Genomic DNA, 19,130 nt, shown 5'->3' with positions numbered 1-19,130 from the left:
CCCATTAAGCAAATGATAGTGGCCCGCTGGAAGATACTGTACACTGACAACAATGAATTTGCCTTTCATTTTATGTTATCGCATTTTGGCTCATTTGATTATTGTAACTGTTTTCCATTCAGTATTGTAAGGGTTTTATTTCTTTTGATGTGTGTTGGAAGCATTCTTATGTTAATGAATGAAAAAAGGTTTGATTTTTGCTTAGATACATCCTCCTTGCATGTTTTGTTTTGGCTTTTTTTTTTGCACAAATAAGCACAGTTTAGCGTGTGCACAATTATTAATACTTATATTTAAGCCTTTATTTTCTATGCTTTAACATTTGTTCAATGAATGAAAGTAAGTGTGTGTTCTGTTTCATTTACTTCTGTTTGTTTGTCTGTACGTTTGTTTATATATAAAACACCTTTATTACATGTAAAGATGCGTTAAATTGAATAAAATGGCAGTAAAGATATTTATAATGTTAGAAAAGATTAGTTTCTAATAAATGCTGGTCTTTTAAATGTTATATTACAGTTTTTTTTCCAACTACTTACACACAAAATCTTTTCATGTGAAAACACTCATTTCTTAACCGATCACTAACCAATCACTGCAGTATAGGCCTATACATAGGTTTAAATGTGATGGGACACCAGGCTGTTCGGGGCCAAAAAATAAAAATAAAATAAAGCAAAAAACATCTACAATTTGTAGTTTTGTATCTACTGCATATTCTATCTACTCTAGAAATGAATAGAGGAAATCTGCTCAGACTGGCTAATGATGACATGACACTTCTTCAGGCAATAGATGCTTTTCCCCCAATACCCCTTACATACAATTGTGTTATTTACTTTATTCTAAAGAATATACTTATACATTACGTTAATTTATTATTTATTTATTTATTTTACATACAGTTTGTTTATGTTATTTTGTATAGATATAAGCCTATAAAGAGCAAAGAGCTTTAGATTTAGAACAACAGTGTTGAAATGCTGTATACAAAAGTGTTATATTAATTGTTTACCCTTAGAAGCAAATGCTTCATTCTGACATGTGTTTATGGCATTTTGAATGCAGTGTTACATTTTGAAGGAGATGTGAGGCATTCTGCATTTTGTGTGTGCAGTTTTGATAATTGTGTGTGGAGTTTTAAGACATTGTTTTAAAAATGAGTGTAAGCAGTTGGAAAAACTGTAATATGCTCCAGACCTTTGAGTCAGTTTAATTCTTCCTATCCTAAATAAATAGGAAAGAAAGAAAGAAAGAAAGAAAGAAAGAAAGAAAGAAAGAAAGAAAGAAAGAAAGAAAGAAAGAAAGAAAGAAAAGAAAGAAAAGCAAAGTAATGTAAAGTAATTTACATGTGTAACTGAATGTTTATGCAATGTCAATATTACCTAGACCTTTGAGTCAGTTTAATCTGGTCTTGCTATAATAAATGAATAGAAAAGAAAGGAAAAGAAAAGAATAGAAAGTGAATGTTTATGCAACCTTGGATGTAAAAAGGGGGTATTTCAATAGTGATGTGCATCTATTGTCTCTGGGCTTGTTAAAGCTCATAGAGTACACTACTTGTAGAACACTCCATACTAGTCTGATGGGTTTTGTCAATGGAAATCAAGTGGATGACGCAAGTGTAAACAGCATCTGAAACATAAACTTTTTAAAAACACGACACAGAGGACACACTTTGAGAAAGTACATCAAAACATAGTAGAAAAACTTGTTTCTCTGCTCGTTAAATAAACCACTTAATGTGGCTTTTTCATTCAATACTATACTAAGTGCTCACGTGTAGAGCTTAATGAATTAGCTTGATTATTGTAGAGCTTGGCAAAAAAGGCAGAACAGTCTTGAAGAAATCAGAAAACAAGTGTTCATGAAAAAAGCATTTAAATATACTCACTGACCACTTTGTTAGGTACATGTCCAACTGCTCGGTAACGCAAATTTCGAATCAGCCAATACATGGTAGCAACTCAGCGCATTTAGGCATGTAGACATGGGCTGTTTCTCAATTCCAAGAACCCAGAGAACGGACTTGTGTCGTTGTGGAGACCAGTCTTGACAGGTGTCCTCGGAAGAACAAACTTGTGAGACCATGAGAACAGAGAATGCGTCCTGTGAGAAATGAGATGCTGCGTTCTTCCAGATGGTCACATGACCTTCACGCATTTTTAATGGTAAATTCTTTAAACATTACAGCATACAACGATACATTGTTTTTCCCCTTTTTAAAATATACACTATGTGTAAAACATTTTAAATATACATTGCACAATATAATAAAAAAACATATTTTAATGCTAATTTTTTGCAACAAAAAAAAAATATATATATATATGTGTTTATTCCTTTATTAAGATGCCCATGGTAGTGTTTACTCTCACCATTTCATTTAAGGAAACTCCTGAAATAAATAGGTTACATCTCTGAACTTTAATAATAAATCTAAATAAAATGCTGCGCTTCCCACCTCCTGTGGCAATGACTTCTGGGACTTCTAGAAAAAGATTGTTGCTCAAGTTTGCATCCATGCGTCCTCGATATCAAGATCACATCCGGTAGGTTACACGTGTCCTCTGTTCTTGCGGTCTTGAGTATTGAAACTAAACTTTGGCAGCTGATTATGATGTTACACGAGAACACGTAGATGCAAGACCGCTGAAGACAGCATATTGAGAAACAACCATGGTCAAGACAATCTGCTGCAGCTCAAACCGAGCATCAGAAGTGGAAGAAAGCTGATTTAAGTTTCTTTGAACGTGGCATTGTTGTTGGTGCCAGACGGGCTGGTCAGAGTATTTCATAAACTTCTGATCTACTGAGACTTTCATGCACAACCATCTCTAGGGTTTACAGGGAATGGTCCGAAAAAAAAGAAAATATCAAGTGTGCGACAGTTCTGTGGGTGCAAATACCTTGTTTATGCCAGAGGTCAGTGGTAAATGGCTAGACTGGTTTAAGCTGATAGGAAGGCAACAGTAACTCAAATAACCCCTCGTTACAACCGAGGTATGTAGAAGAGCATCTCTGAATGCACAGCACCTCCAACCTTGAGGCAGATGGGCTACAGCAGCAGAAGACCACACTGGGTGCAACTTCTGTCAGCTAAGAACAGAAAACTGAGGCTGCAATTTGCACAGGCTCACCAAAATTAGACAATAGAAGATTGGAAAAACATTGCCTGGTCTGATGAGTCTTGACTTCTGTTGCAACATTCAGATGGTAGGATCAGAGTTTTGTGTCAACAACATGTAAGCATGGATCCATCTTGCCTCGTATTAAGAGTTCAGGCTGGTGGTAGTGGTATAAATGGCCTCTACAGTCACCAGATCTCAATCTAATAGAGCACCTTTGGGTTGTAGTAGAATGGAAGATTCGCATCATGGATGTGCAGCCGACCAATCTGCAGCAACTGTTTGATGCTATCTTGTCAATATGGACCAAAATCTCAGGAATATTTCCAGTACCTTGTTGAATCTATGCCACAAAGGATTAAGACAGTTCTGATGCCAAAAGGGGGTTCAACCTGGTACTAGTACGGTGTACCTAATAAAGTGGCTGGTGAGTGTACAGTATATTAATACTAGGTGAAAATGATAATGCATCCTGGATGAACAATTCTTATTGGTTGGCTAAAAAATTCAAATTAATAATCTGCAGAAACAGAGTTGTAAGATTTTTAAAATGGTCAGCACAAGTATTGGCACACAGCAAATGATTACATGACCCCAAACAGCACTTGATCTGCACGCTGCATTTCAACACTACAGGTAAACTAAAGGTCACTTCATTAAAGTCTCTTTCTCAGGTTTTCTCACTAAAATTCTGTTTTTCTGTGGTTAGTGGTCCCGATTCCTTGACTTTAACCTTTTAGAGCAAAAAAAAAAAAAAAGTCCAGCAGATTGTTCCCACTTTGTGTGGCAGCATTATGCTTTGAACGCTCCGTGAGCCATTTGTGAAATGAAGCTATTTTACAAGGCTTTCACAGCAATCTTAAAGTACATTTTTGAGGAGCTCATAGGCTAACAACAGTCATTTTGGACCAACTATAGTGAAACTCAGAGAGAATTCTTAATGCTGTTTTTTTTTATAGCCTCAAATGTCTTCGGATAAAATGTGGTGTGTGCTTTCAGTATTGAGTGAGCATTCAAAAGTTATTTTCAAAGCTATTTCTTTCTTTATTTTATTAAGCCAGTATAAATGTGCATTCGCTGTGGCTTGTCAATAAGGAGCCAGAGATTTAATCTGTATCTGGTTTTCAGCTTTTCAATGCTCGATTATTTCAAGGTCCAGACCATTAAAAAATCTGTTTAGCCCTAATGTTATTAAAACTATTGAGAAAAAGTCTTTTTTTTCAGGATGTTTTAAGACATTCTGTACTTTTCATTATAAAAGGCTGAATGCAATGATGTCTAAATTATATTATGCTATTGAATTTCAGAGAAGATTGGAATGTCTGATCTTTGGATTCAAGGTGTTATTGAGGTTTTAAGAGACAATTTGTAGTTACTCTTTGTGGTTACTCTAAGTTTTCTAAGCAAATTGACCCTGGGTTCACTCCAAAAACTTTTTTTTTTTGGTCAAATAAGTTTTATTGAAGACAATTTTTTAAAATAAAATATGCAGTTTTACAAATTGTGTCCACTTATTTCATATCCAAAGAATGCAATTGAATTAGAAGCAAACAAACAAACTCAACCATATCACAAACCATCCCTTACAAGACCTGTTTAAACTGCAAACTTGAAAAAAAAATATTTTAAACATTACCTAAAGTACAAATGATGTACTAATACATAGGGTTTTCATCAAGGTAAAATATAAAAAAAAGATCTTGTTGAATTGCTCAAACAATACCATTTAAAATTGTAGCTTGTAAAGGCCAGGACAGACCATGCTTTGGCCTTTGATGTGTTCCATGCGTCATCTCTTGTCGGGTTAACATCGGATCAAGTTGGTCTGGTTCTGCTTGTAGAGTTAATAGCTAATAGAGTCAATAGGCAACCATTAATAGGTTGTCGGTGAACATGTCAAACCAATAATCAAAGACCAACTTGAGCCAGGCTTAAGTTACTTACAAAGTCATACTCAAGATGAAAAAAAAAAAAACATCCCATGAGTAGTCTAGAAGGAGTGACAGAGTAGTCTAGAGTCTGTATCTTGGAGCAATAAATGGAGTTTTTTTTTTATAATCCTTTAAGATTGTAGCTTGTAAAGGCCAGGACAGACCATGCTTTGACCTTCGATGTGTTCCATGCATCACTTTTTGTCGGGTTAACCTTGGGATCCAGTTGGCCTGATTCTGTATGTAGAGAACATAGTTAATAGAGTTAACAGGCAAGCATTAATATGTTGTCGGTAAACATGTTACACCAATAATTAAAGACCAACTTGAACCAGGCTTAAGATACTAACAAAGTCATACTTAAGATGAAAAAGCATCCCGTAAGTAGTCTAGAGCCAGTGTCTTGGAGCAACAAATGTAATTTTTTAGTAATTCTTTAATATTGTAGCGTTTAAAGGCCAGGGCAGACCATGGTTTGAGCTTCGATGTGTTCCATGTGTCACCTCTTGTCAGGGAAACATCAGATTGAGTTGGCCTAATTCTGCATGTATAGTTAATAGTAAATAAAGTCAATAGGCAACCATTAATGGGTTGTTGGTAAACATGTCTAACCAATAATCAAAGACCAACTTGAGCCAGGCTTAAGTTACTTACAAAGTCATACTCAAGATAAAAAAACATCCCATGAGTAGTTTAAAATGAATGGCAGAGTAGTCTAGAGTAGTCTAGAGTCAGAATCTTTGAACAAAAAAAAGTAATTATTTAATAATCCTTTAAGATTGTAACTTGTAAAGGCCAGGACAGACCATGCTAAGACTTTCGATGTGTTCCATGCATCACCTCTTCACGTCATGTCTTCAGTTTCGAGCTCAGGTGTGCTTTGCACACACACTACAACTGAACCGCGCCTGAGCCCGATTCAGATCTTTTACACTTCTCAAATGAATCGGGAAAAGTGCCTGGGCATGTTTCGGATAGCATAATGTGACTACGCCCTTACAAAAAGTCCCAGGCCTAGAATGCATGCTCTCTTCTCAGTATTGGCTGCAGTGTGTTTGATTTGTTGACACGCAGCATTTTGGTCCAAATGGGACCAAACGCCAGTAGTTGGTTTTTGTTGGCACATGTTGTTTGGGGTCGGCTTGGTTTGTCCTGGCCCTAAGACTGTATGAACAAGATCTCCATGCCACAATGTAAGATAATAGATGCCATAATGAATGACAATCAAGAATCGCCAGTCACATACACATGCAAAACTTTTGACACTATCAAATTTCAAAACACGTGCACTGAAATGATATATAACAGAAAACATAAACAAGCGGTAGCATCAATTTGACTTATAACATGCTGTGATGATAATAATAATGATAGTACTACGATGACTACTACTACTACTACTACTAACGACAAAAACAACAACAACAACAATAATAATAATAATTATAATAATAATAATAATAATTATTATTATTTTAAAAAACATTTATCAGCCATGATTTGACGTTGATCGTGTCATCAGGTTTAGGTTCAGGTTATTGTTTCTTAGTTTGGTGCTTGTCATTTTTCTGTTGCTTTACATGAGAAAACCTTGTTGTTGATATGCTGACACGACATGCATTGGCAATTTTATCATTAAGCTTAAATGACAAATTGGGTGATATTTTAGGTGTGAGTTTTTCTAAAATAAACTGTCAAAACTATTTTCTTCACATTGCACTCTGAACACATATATGAGTAACCCAGCTTATAGCATTAAACCCAACCATTTGTCAATATAAAACACAGGATATAGCAGGCAGATACAAACAAAGTTGTGATTTATTCAAAAAGATATGAATATTCCAAATCTTCAGAGTTATGTCTGGGAGGAATTGATGTGATCGCCATCTCCATTTGCCATACAGCTCAGATGTTTCCTGTCACAAATTCAAATATGCTGTCAGAAAAGTGTCTTACGTCAGATTTGGTTGTCAAATGCTATTGGCTACCTCTGTGTCTCATGACCGATCATGTCAAATATTATTGTCTCCCTGTATCTCATGACTAATCGCATCAGCATATGTGCTAGAGCATCATTTTGAATCTGAGGATATCAGCAAACAGGAGCCAGAGCTTTTCCAGTGATTATAACCTCATAATCTTCTCTGTTCCTCACATAAAGACACTGTATGGCTTCAGAGAAATTCACATGGCTCCACTTTTATTGGCCTGCAGCTTATTTATGTTGTTCAGAAGTAGGTAGGTGTGAGGTTAGGTGCAAAAATAATTCTGACAGTGAACATGTTTATAAAATGATGCAGATTTAGCAAATACATTTGAACCATTTAAAGGGCACGTAGTTTACCCCCTTTTTAAGATTTATTATTAATATTATGGTTCTTCTGAGTGTGCCAGTTTAGGTTAAGTTCAAAACACAATTCAGATTTTTTTATTACAATGCGTTAAATTTATTACAATGTCGTTTTGGGGGCGTGTACAAAGGATGTTGTTTTAGGGGTGTGTTGCTTCACATGAAAATTAGTTTCAACTTCTCGCCCAACTAAACAAGGGGTGGAGCCAAGAGCTCCTCCACTTTGTGTATGGCAACAGACAGGCAAACAGTGAGAAGCAACATGAGTAAGAGGACCGGCTTTCAGCTGTACATGTACGACACAGACCAAGCAGAGGCTGCTCTTGAGGAATTAATATTCCTAATGTACCAGAATGTGTCAGAGTGGTAGTTACAAAATCATTTGTGTCTTTGTATAGTCTTACAGCCACTATGTAACGATGCATGCTTCATTTTGTATAGGGGTGTAATGATTAACTGGTTTCACTATTAACCGGACTTTAATTCGTCACGGTAAATTAATCATAATGTATCTCAACACCATGTTTCTGCACGGAACAAAACTGCGGCAACTAAACAAGGTTATGCCAACTGTGTGCTGGTTTAAAGTTCCCAGCTTGTACACCAAGACTAATAACCACGCACATTGAATTAACTTTCACTAAGACTATAACTAAGGTAAGTTTGTTATTTCTACTGGAGGGACGAGCACGCGAGACAACGAGCACACACTTTTCAGCCGCACCTAGTTAAGATGACAGGGAGATTCTGTGGTCATGGGAAATGCAAATGGCTAAAGTTTATGAAAGACACAATAAAAAGTACACATGTTTGCAAACCCACCTAAAGTTACAAACAATGGCCCGATGAGAGATCATGTGGTGAATGTTGATCCGCCAGCCGAGATCAATGGAGTATTTTTAGAGAGAGTGCTGAAAGACTTGGTGGATCAGCTGTTTTTAATGGCCCGAATCTTGATACGTTGCATTCACTGTGTGTTCAACGTAAATAACCGCTAAATGTACAATCTCTGTTGCTCATTCCTATGAAGATAATGAAGGCTCTTGTGTTGAGCCCAATGAGTCTTACATCCAAAAATAGAGCAAGGGTGTTTCTTTGGTGACATCGCTTTGACTCATGGTGAAAATGACGGACGTGAAACAACAAACTGAGGATATGGTAATGCATGCCTGTCAATCAATATTGGTGGGCGGGGGGACCGCACTCCTATGTCAAGTTGCGGTCGGTCTCAAAAGTGCTCCAATTGGTCCACCGTTTTTATGTTAAATTGAAAAAAAAAGGACTGGGTATGTTTATATCACCTCAATATCACGGTATATACACTATACATATACACATGTCTGTCCAAACAGCTTGAAAAGTAGATTTTTCAGTATAGGTGCCCTTTAATGGAAAACATAATGTGAATGGGGGCGTCACGGTGGAGTAGTAGGTAGCATGATCGCCTCACAGCAAGAAGGTCACTGCTCCTGTCTGGAACAGTTGGCATTTCTGTGTGGAGTTTACATGTTCTCCCTGTGTTCGCATGCGGTTTTCTCCAGGTACTCCAGTTTCCTCCACAGTCCAAAGACATGTAGTAGAGGTGAATTGAATAAGCCACATTGGCCATAGTGTATGTATGTGTAGGTAAGTGTGTATGGGTGTTCCCAGTGTTGGGTTGCAGATGAAAGGGCATCCGCTGCATGAAACATATGCTGGATAAGTTGGCGATTAATTCTGTTGTGGCGACCCCTGATTAATAAAAGGACTAATCTTAAAAGATATGAATGAATGAATGAATAAATAAATGAATAATGCGAATGAACTAAAGCATTAGAAGATGATTTTAAAGCACTGGGGCTGTAGTCAAGCATCACTATGTGACAAGTCGAGAGTGAGATTGTTTTGTAGTTGTAAAACGTTAATAGATTGTCAATTAACATGTTAAACTATTCAAAGACTAACTTGAGCTTAACTCAATTACTGTACATACAAAGTCAATGCAAATACGTGGAAAAAGGCGAATTTCCGATGGGATGGGGCAAATGACATTGAATGCATGACAGTATATGCCTCAAGACAAAAAAACATCCTGTGAGTAATCTAGAGCCAGTGACACAATCTGCATGTTCTCTTGTGTTTAGTGTGAACCCAAAATTATGCTTGTATTTGTATCTAATGTCCACTAAAATAAAATTTAGATATTTCATACTAGGGATGCACAACATATAGTTTCAGAATCGATATCGCAATGTGAACATTCGCAATAGTCACATCACAAGCATATGCAATGTTGAATCTGGATTTATTTTATAGTTTTGCAATTGTTTTTGAGGCCTGTGACTGTGAGGGGTTTAAAAGCATTCAAGCCAAATAAATTGTACTGTTTTTAGTTTGACACATTAATAACGGCAAATTCTATTAAATTGTTTATAAAACTAAGACTATTCAGTATTAATTTCATTAATTTCAATAATTTCAGCATCACCTCAATCAATCTAAAATTATAAATCTTTTCCAAATAATTATTCAACATATCTAGTAAAATTGTTTTTATATCGCAAAATATATTGCAGAATAAAATAAATATAGCAATGTTAGATTTTTCCAACATCGTGCAGCCTTAAAGTTTAAATTTATAGTTTTACTATTATTATATTTAATAACTTGCATTTTAAAATAAATATTTAAAATATATAATTTATTATGATCAAATAAATGCAGCCTTGTGAAAAATAATGCTTAATTGCATAAATGTGTACTTTTACAAGAGGTGTCTGGATGCAGACCCAGTGAAGTTGCAAGCATTGCTTTTAATGTGCACACCTAACCCCACCCCTAACCCTACCCCTCACAGTGATGTACCTAGCTCCATGGAGCGTATTGTGTCCAAGATATGCAGTCTCAGCTTGCAAATCTAAGTCTGCATCCAGATACTACTGAATTTTACTGTGCTTTGAATATTTCATTCATTCATTTTCCTCTGGCTTGTCAGGGGTCACCACAGCGAGATGAACCGCCAACTATTCCAGCATATGTTTTACTCAGCGGATGCCCTTTCAACCACAACCCAGTATTGAGAAACACACATAATGACAGATAATATGTCTTTAAGATAAAATGTCTTTGCTAGAAATAATTTATTCATTTGCCCTTAGATAAAACTGCATGATTACTTTTTTTTGGTTGATTGCAGTTTTGCAGCATTTAGCCGGTCATTCAAGGATGCAGATCACACATTGTAATCATTACTGTGATCATACTGTAATCATGAATTAAAAACATTTTAACATATTCAGTTTATTGTATGCTTCATTTCTGTTGTTTACCACTTGCTTGTGGCGACACAAATTGTGTGGGAGTGTGTCATTGTAGTGCATTGTTAATCAGGCCAGTGTCTCTTGTCTTCATTTGGCTTTTAATTAACAGCGCTCCCTGATATAAACAAATAGTTCTCAGTCAGTTAACCAGTGTGCATCTTTATTGTTGCACAGCTCCTACTTGTCACAGGAAATCAGCTCAGTGTTACATCTCTTTCTAAATAGTCTTTTGGCAAATTTAAGATGCTTCCCCCACACCTGACAGCCAATTATCCATAATTATACAACAGTATTTAGCAAACCTGTTTTTTAGAGACAGACACGTCCTTCCGAAAGACATCATGTCGAGATCTGACCACACTACGAGTCTCTCTGCAGTAGTCAATATCATGTTAAAGAAAGATAAGGACGTCTATCTGCTGGACTCCATTGTGAATGAACAGCGTATCAAGTTATCGCAACCTGCAGAGATTCAGGTCAAAGTTTTTATTTCATGGTGAGATCTGTTCATTATGTGATCATGAAAATTTCAAGCCAGTGGTGATTTTTGTAGAACATGCTCCACGTCGCTGCTTGACCTCCATCCTGCAGTTTTCACCTCACCGATGTGCCTTTCTCCAACAGATATCATCTCATACGGCTCAGGAGTTCATCACTTCAAGAACAAAGTATACAGCATTGGTCAGTCAGAACCTTGACACAATCTGCTGGCTGACTTCACTTCACTCCACTCCACATCTGACCTCACTTGAGACATACCAGATGAAGACGACTGGCTGCTCTCCCTCTTCCCTTTTATGTCAAAGCTTTTGAGTCCGGTATGTGAAACTTTCTTTCTGAGAACAATCTACTTGACCTCTATTAATCAGACTGAAACCTGGCCACTCCATTTGAAGTGCTTACTTTAGCCAGATTGGCCTTACTTAGGTTCACGGTGGTTTTCTATTTGCTGTTGGAAAGTTATTGAGTTTCCAAATTGAGGTAGTAGTTTTTGGATATGTACTGTTACTTAATTAAAGCTTGTTTACTTTATCATATCAGGTCATGAGAAGGACACATTCTCATTCCACACCCATCATAGTAGCAGTATACAACAGATCTAAGAACTGGGTCTTTTTCCATTGTGCTATGCATGAGCTCAAGAGTGTTGTGCATTCTAAAATGAAGATAACTAATATATTATTATAATTTGTAGATGAAGTAAAGACTTTAGCAACTTTTATTGCCTTGTTTTTCTCAATACAATTTTTTTAAATAAATTAAATTATCACAGTATCTTGTTTCATATCATTCAATATTGATAATTACTGAATATTTTTAACAATCCATTTGGAAACATTAGGATTTTCTTTTTAAAACCACTTTATTTTAATTTAGTAACGTTACTAAGGAAAAATTGCTCAGCCATAAAACACAAAAGGTGTTAAATATTAAATATTCATCAAAGGTAGCAACACCAAAGCTCCAAAAATACAAATTTATTAAATTTAAAAGGCTGACACAAAGCGTGTAACGTTTTGAGCCACACGGCTCTTTATCAGACAGTCACTGTCTGATGAAGAGCTGTGTCGCTCGAAGCATTACACGTTAAATGTTACACGCTGTGTGACAGCCTTTTTAGTTTAATACATTTGTATTTTTGGAGCTTTGGTGTTGCCGCCTTTGATGAATATTTAATTTACAACATTACTAAAGCAAATAGTTTTAATAGTCAAAATAGAAATATTTTAACAAAATACCTCTTTAATAAAATAAATATAAGCGGCCAAAAAAATTTAATTTGTGAAGTTGAATGACTACATTACCCCTATGCTAAAAACTCTTTCAAATAAGAAGCTAGCGGCTGGGATGCACAAGAAAAGAAACCAAAAAGCCACTCTGGCGACATCCTTACATGCTTTTTATTTACAGTCTCCTCAGTGCTGCTAGCTACAGCACTCAGTTTTGCATGTGTTGTTATTCTGACCTGAAGTGGCAAGTGCGAGCGCATGGGATCCTGGACCATTACAATGGGTTTTGCGCTCACGCTTTCCTTGCATCTTTGTAAGTAAGATCCCATTTACACTAATACGTTTTAGTTTTAAATCGTTTTTTGTAGAATGAAAACGATCCGTGTCCACACTGATGTTTCACCCAGCATTTCTGAACAACTCTCCGTCTGCACTACACTGCTGAAAATGCACATTACATGTCCCCACACACACTCTGGCATGCGCTGCAGCGATGAAAGCTCATCGGACTTCTCATCAAGGATCTACCACTGGATCTAATTTCACTATATTTGTAAAAAGTGATATTTATTTCATCTTGTCTATATCTAACAACATATTTTCAGACTTTGGTCTTTTGAATCTATTACTTTTGCAGGTAATATGTTTTGGCTCAGTGCAAAAATAAGTTAATATATTAATTACTGTAACCGCGTACACTGATTCTGCACGTTTGACTGATTGCTTGCATTTATTTCCTATAATGTATAAATAAACTTATTGTACGTTGTACTTTTATAGTGATATTCAGCAAAAGAGAGGGTATGTTTCGAATGTTCGATGAAGATGAAAAGAGGCAGTAATTTTATAGGCTCCATTTTGTTATAAATATGCATACGGTAGGGATGTAACGGTATTGTAAATACCGTCATACCGCAATATTAATTTTTTTCGATATTACCGTAGTCGCATGACTCGGTAAAACTATAGGTCTTCTGAGAAAATTTGCTCAGACGAATGAAGCGAACGGGAGGTAGTGAAAACTACAATTCCCATCAGCCCAGGCTTGACCATCATCCTTTGCGGTCTGTTGTCGCTACAGATCCAGTAATGCGGAAATGGAGTGTGCTGCTAGAAGCGGGAATGAAAAAGAGCTGGAAAACTCTAAAGCGGGTGTTGTCGCGGCGCGCGTACTGAATAGCGGTGTTGTCGCGCACGTTCTTATCAGCTGTGTTGTCGCGGCGCGCGTACTGAATAGCGGTGTTGTCGCGCACGTTCTTATCAGCTGTGTTGTCGTGCGCGTACTGAATAGCGGTGTTGTCAGCACACTGTTCAGATTGATGCAGACATGAGACTCATGGTTTGTCCTCTCAAGTGGGGGAAAGACAATGCACAACGTTACCCACTGCTGTCAACCTGGGCCAAGTCATATCTCTCTTGTCCCAGAAACCTCAGTCCCAAATGAGAGGGTTTTTTTCTGTTGCAGGGGACATTGTAAATGCCCAGAGATACCAGCTTTTACCAGATTATATTTATATGATAATTTTCCTCTAAACCCATCTCTATCTAAGTGAGTGAGTGATTAAATGTTGAATGTGATGAGTTTTCAACAATACTAAATTGAAACTTTATTTTTTACATGGTTTAACATTTTTTCGTTATTAAAATTGAAGTTCCTGTTTCAAAGCTTACAGATAGATGGCTAATTTGTTTGTCATTGACACTTTTGGCACTTTTTTGGAGTATTTTTATAAGTTTTGTTTTTTCCTGTAAATGATTCAATAAATACCGTACCGTGACATTCATACCGAGGTATTACCGTACCGTGAAATTCTGATACCGTTACATCCCTAGCATACGGTTAAGATGACGATCATATAAACATGTAGCTAGACGATGCCTCAACATTTTTGGTGTCTGTTAAGTTGTTAAAATCAAAATGAAAATAGGCAGTTCCTTATAGTATGTTTTCATTTTATTGTTAAGATAGTAAAACAACGTAGTCAGGGTGATGTAAATGAGGTTATAAAGTACACTGTTCCCTTTGAGATTTTCCCGACGTGTCCTTGGGAGTTTGTTTTGCATATCAAACTTGCGAAGTTTGAACTTACAAGAAGAGGATGCAAGACTGAAATGTGTGTAGGCTACTTAATACTGAAGAGAAAGCCCCAATCAGATGTGATCAGCCTCTGTTTTCAGATGTGTCCGTTTTCCCGCATCCACACTAACATGGAGCAGCAGCATTTTAAAATGAAAACAGCATCTTCAGTTTTTCCAAAAAGCTCAGTTTTCGGCGCTCAAAAACTCTGGGGTAGTGTGGAGGGATGGCGTAACCGTAGCAAAACTTATGGGTTTTAAAACTAAAATGTATTAGTGTAAATGGGGCCTCTGCAACCATCAAGCATTTTCTAAGAAGATGACAAGTTTATGGAGAAGCGTAAAAAGCACTGCAGTGTTTGAATGTGCTGTGTTTGTCTAAGGTAATTAGTCTGCTGTTATTACTGAAATGTGTATATTCTTTACAAAGTGTGAAGCAGATTGGTGAGTTCTACTTGCATGAATCAAGTTGCGCTCTCAGCATTCGGAAAAGTTTAGATATTTTCAACTAGGTGTGCCTGGAAAATGCCACATGTGCGCTGCTTGCACAAGATGTCCTGTAATTCCGCATCGCTTAGTAAATCTAAATAGCATATGTTAATATTTTAAAAATACTTTACATCATTGATCTCCCTTTTCTCCCAATCAAAACAAACCTGCTTATTCTCTGTAAAAGGTGCATCATCCACTTAATTTTAAGGCACTTAAATTTTTAGCTGCTTGTTTTAATTACATCTTGTTGTAACATTAACCCACATGTACAGTTTGTTGTGCACTTAGTCTGGTAAGACAGTATCAACAAAGAACATACATGTCTGATTTTATTTAAAATCAACATAAAATAAAAATGAACACTAATGAATTAACTACTTGATCACTTAATGCTAATTCAAAATTAGCAATTTATTAATTTATGTTATGGGAAAGCAATTAAATGTGTAATCATAAATCAAAATGTTTCTTCCAAAACAGCAGTTCCTTTTTGTGTCCATGTTTTTGAGTCCAACAGACTTAAAATGTTATCTCATATACAGTCAACAGCTGTTTCACCATTGCTTTAGCAAATTTACATTTCGAATTCCACTATGGAACCCACTTTTCACAATCCAAATGGATACAATCAAACTCCATCATATGCTGTTGTCAGTTAATATCCTATTTCCTGCACAAAAACATCACATTACCAAAGTAACGACAGTGTGTATTGACTTTAAAATCTGTTTGTTTATAAGTGTGCCATTCAGCCCTTAGTCACTGATACCTGGACGAGTCTGATGACTGAACTTCTCTCATGTGCCTTTATTTATTCATTTGCTTTAGGCGAACCCCGCTGTGCTGTTTTCTGGTGCTTTGTGTTTCTGAGGCGCTGAGCTCTTCTATGACAGAAATGAGGAAAATCATACCACACCCCTTCCCTATAGCCTCCAGGTCTAATAAAAGGCCTCTGATTGCTTCCTCTTTCCTCAGGAGAGACAAAGAGCGAGATAGACTGTAAAAACAGCGTAGACATAAAAGCAGGTCTAAAAGAGACCGAGAGAGAAAGGGAAATGGAGAGAAACAGCGGTGCGTGAGTGGCCGCGGCGCTCAGTGTAGGGCTAGGCGCTAACAATGAGCCATCTCCTGTGAGTTTTATTAAATCAGCGTGAGATTGACACCTGAATATGTTTTCATCCTCTAGATCTGCACAAAGCGTGCGGTGCTTCAGGCGCCGGTCCCCTCATTAGTACCCTGTTTGGCAATGAACTTCTAAAGGCAGCCCTCCAATATATCAATGTCTACATTTCAATAGAAGGAGAGGCGCTAACGCTACTACAGAGGAATCCTGAAAGCTCAGAGAAAGTGAACTCGGTGGCCTGCAAATTTCCTGTCCTCTTTATTGTGTACCTTGTCCTCTCATTGCGACCTTTTCATTTCTGCGTATGTTGCTGTAAAACACCAAACAGCCTTTATTTACAAACAAATAATGGTAAAGGTTGAGCTAGCTACAGCACTAGCAATCTGTGTCTTCTTGTAAGAAAATAAGGGGTTAAATTCCTTTTTTTTTCTCAAATATAAAAAATATATATGATGCACTCTACAGCCACTTTATTAGGTACACCTTACTAGTATCGGGTTAAGTTCACTTTTGCCTTCAGAACTGCCTTTAATCTTTCATGGCAGAGATTCAACAAGGTAATGGAAAAATTCCTGAGAGATTTTGGTACATACTGACATAATAACTTCACGCAGATGGTGCAGATTTGTTGGGTGCACATCCATGATGCGAATCTCCCGTTCCACCACATCCCAAAGGTGCTCTATTGGATTGAGCTCTGGTGAATGTGGAGGCCATTTGAGTACAGTGAACTCATTGTCATGTTCAAGAAACCAGTCTGAGATAATTCACACTTCATGACATGGCGCGTTATTCTGCTGGAAGTAGACCACATTTTTCCAGTCTTCTATTGTCCAAATTTGGTGAGCCAGTGTGAATTGTAGCCTCAGTTTCCTGTTCTTAGCTGACAGGAGTGAAACCCGGTGTGGCCCATCCACCTTGTGGTTCGACATGTTCGACCTCAGTTGTAAGAAGTATTCATTTAAGTTATTTTTGCCTTTCTGTCAGTTTGAACCAGTCTGGCCATTCTCCTCTTACCACTGGCATCAACAAGGCATTTGTGCCCACAGAACTGCAGTGTACTGGATATTTTCTTTTTAACCATTATCTGAAAACCCTATGATTATTGTGCATGGAAATCCCAGTGAATTAGCAGTTTCTGAAATACTCTGAGTATAATGATATAAAAGATTCTATGTGCGTGTATGTATGTCCAAAGCTCCCATTGTCAATACCTATGTGATGCCAGCACATTTTATGTTATTTGTGATTTACTGTGTAAGCGTTTAAATATAGGTGTTTTTTTTTTACTCTGTATCTACTTTATTAACATACTTTAGAGCAACACTAAACATGTCCATGGAGGTTTTATTAATTTACATTATCACACTTTTACACTCAAAGTTCTTCACAATATACACGGTTTAATAATTTTGCACCAAATGTGGGAAAATGTGAAGTATATAGAAATATTGCACAATTTAAATGTTCCCTGATGGCACAAGACGTCAACATGACGTCATATTGACGGTGTACCCCAACGTATCCTAATGTCATGGGGACGATGGATTTTGTTTTAAAATGAAAATGTCAATGTCCAATGTCCAACCTAAAATCAACCTAAAATCAACCAAATATCAACATCTAATCATGATACACCTTGACGTTGTGTGGACACTACCACTCTGACATCTATCAGACGTTGGATTTTGGTCACTTTCCAACACAACCTAAAATCAACCAAATATCAACATAATTTGACGTCATTTTCGGACATTTTTGATGACCTAAATCTAACCTAACATCACGTCTTATAATGTTGTCTCTCTGCTGGGGTAAAGCCTTTTGTTTTAAAAGCAAGAGCAAGTAAACAACAGGTTGTTTGAATAAGTACAGTATTTTCTTAACTCCAATATTTAGTTTGTAGAGTAAAGAACAGTGAATTGTCACTGCATTTGTTGTGTAGTTGGTATAGCAATTTATCCTTTATAACATGATTTTGGCCAAAAATATTTGCAAGGACATGAAACCAACACAGCTCCACTAAACTTGGACAAAACATAATGCAATTCAGTTATTACCAGAGATGTGGCTATTCAAATAACTTACAAAGAAAGCACAAATCTCTTACATTCACTGGTTGAAAACCTCATAAATCAATTTTACTTTGATTTTGTTGAAATGTTAGTGATATGACATGCAAATGTCTGACTGTATGTAAAGCCACACAGACATCTTTGATGAGACTCTTTTGTTATTCCAAAAAAAAAAAAAAAAGCCTGTGACAAATTATTGACTCATTTTAAAGGTCATTTCCATCTACAGGCTAAAGCTGCAATGAATAAAATGAACAACTGTGTGAAAAATTAACAATGCTACCAATATCTCCCTTCACAACATCAGGCGTCCTGCCATATGGTGACATATGTCGATGCCCATTGTGGCCTATGCATTACAGATTGAGCAAAGCGGTCAAATTTACATGATGTCACCCCAGATGTCGGTCACATGTAGCTTATGTGCCCTCAGTATCGGGGGAAGCATCTGGAGGGGGTTCTTGGAGAGTGCATTTGTTTTTCGTGCTCCATAAAGCCCCCTTAGCTCTGAGGGAGAAGAGTTTGAATCAGGCCAGAGGAGGCGCGGGGCAGTCAGTCCCAGCCTCCCTGTGCATCTGGCACTGGCGAACGGTGCGTGAAGGAAAGGGGTTTGACTCCTTGGAGGCAAATGTCAATGGCTTTAATGTAGAACGTGGTTCGGATAGGTTGGAATTCTACTGTTGAGTTTATTAGACAAGAACCACACACAGCTCGATTGTCCTCGCAGCCGTGGATAAAAGCAAATGAGTGTGATTTGTGTTTTTTCATATATTCCTGCTTGATTGTGTGCCTGTGGACTCGCTGAAAGGCGAATTTGAAATGCATAAAGAGATGTTGACCTTCAGTTGGAAATAAAAGCTGAAAGAGGCCAAGTATGTCCTCATATTAAACTGAACCACAGGCAAGCAGATCTTCTATTTATC

At 37.0% G+C, this 19,130-nt stretch overlaps 1 long non-coding RNA gene across 1 annotated transcript in view; it reads left to right on the top strand.

The window, feature by feature from the left end:
• Window positions 1-19,130, top strand: part of LOC137488526 (uncharacterized) — a 78,896-nt gene that overhangs the window by 42,535 nt on the left and 17,231 nt on the right. Inside the window, exon 3 of the long non-coding RNA XR_011007596.2 lies at window positions 11,336-11,529. This is a non-coding gene — a long non-coding RNA (uncharacterized lncRNA). The remainder of the gene's footprint in view (window positions 1-11,335; window positions 11,530-19,130) is intronic.

This window comes from Danio rerio, chromosome 19 (assembly GCF_049306965.1).
Source record: "Danio rerio strain Tuebingen ecotype United States chromosome 19, GRCz12tu, whole genome shotgun sequence".
In the NCBI taxonomy this organism is placed as follows: domain Eukaryota; kingdom Metazoa; phylum Chordata; class Actinopteri; order Cypriniformes; family Danionidae; genus Danio; species Danio rerio.
Note: the sequence above shows the minus strand (reverse complement) of the source record. Positions and strands in the feature narration are given on the sequence as shown.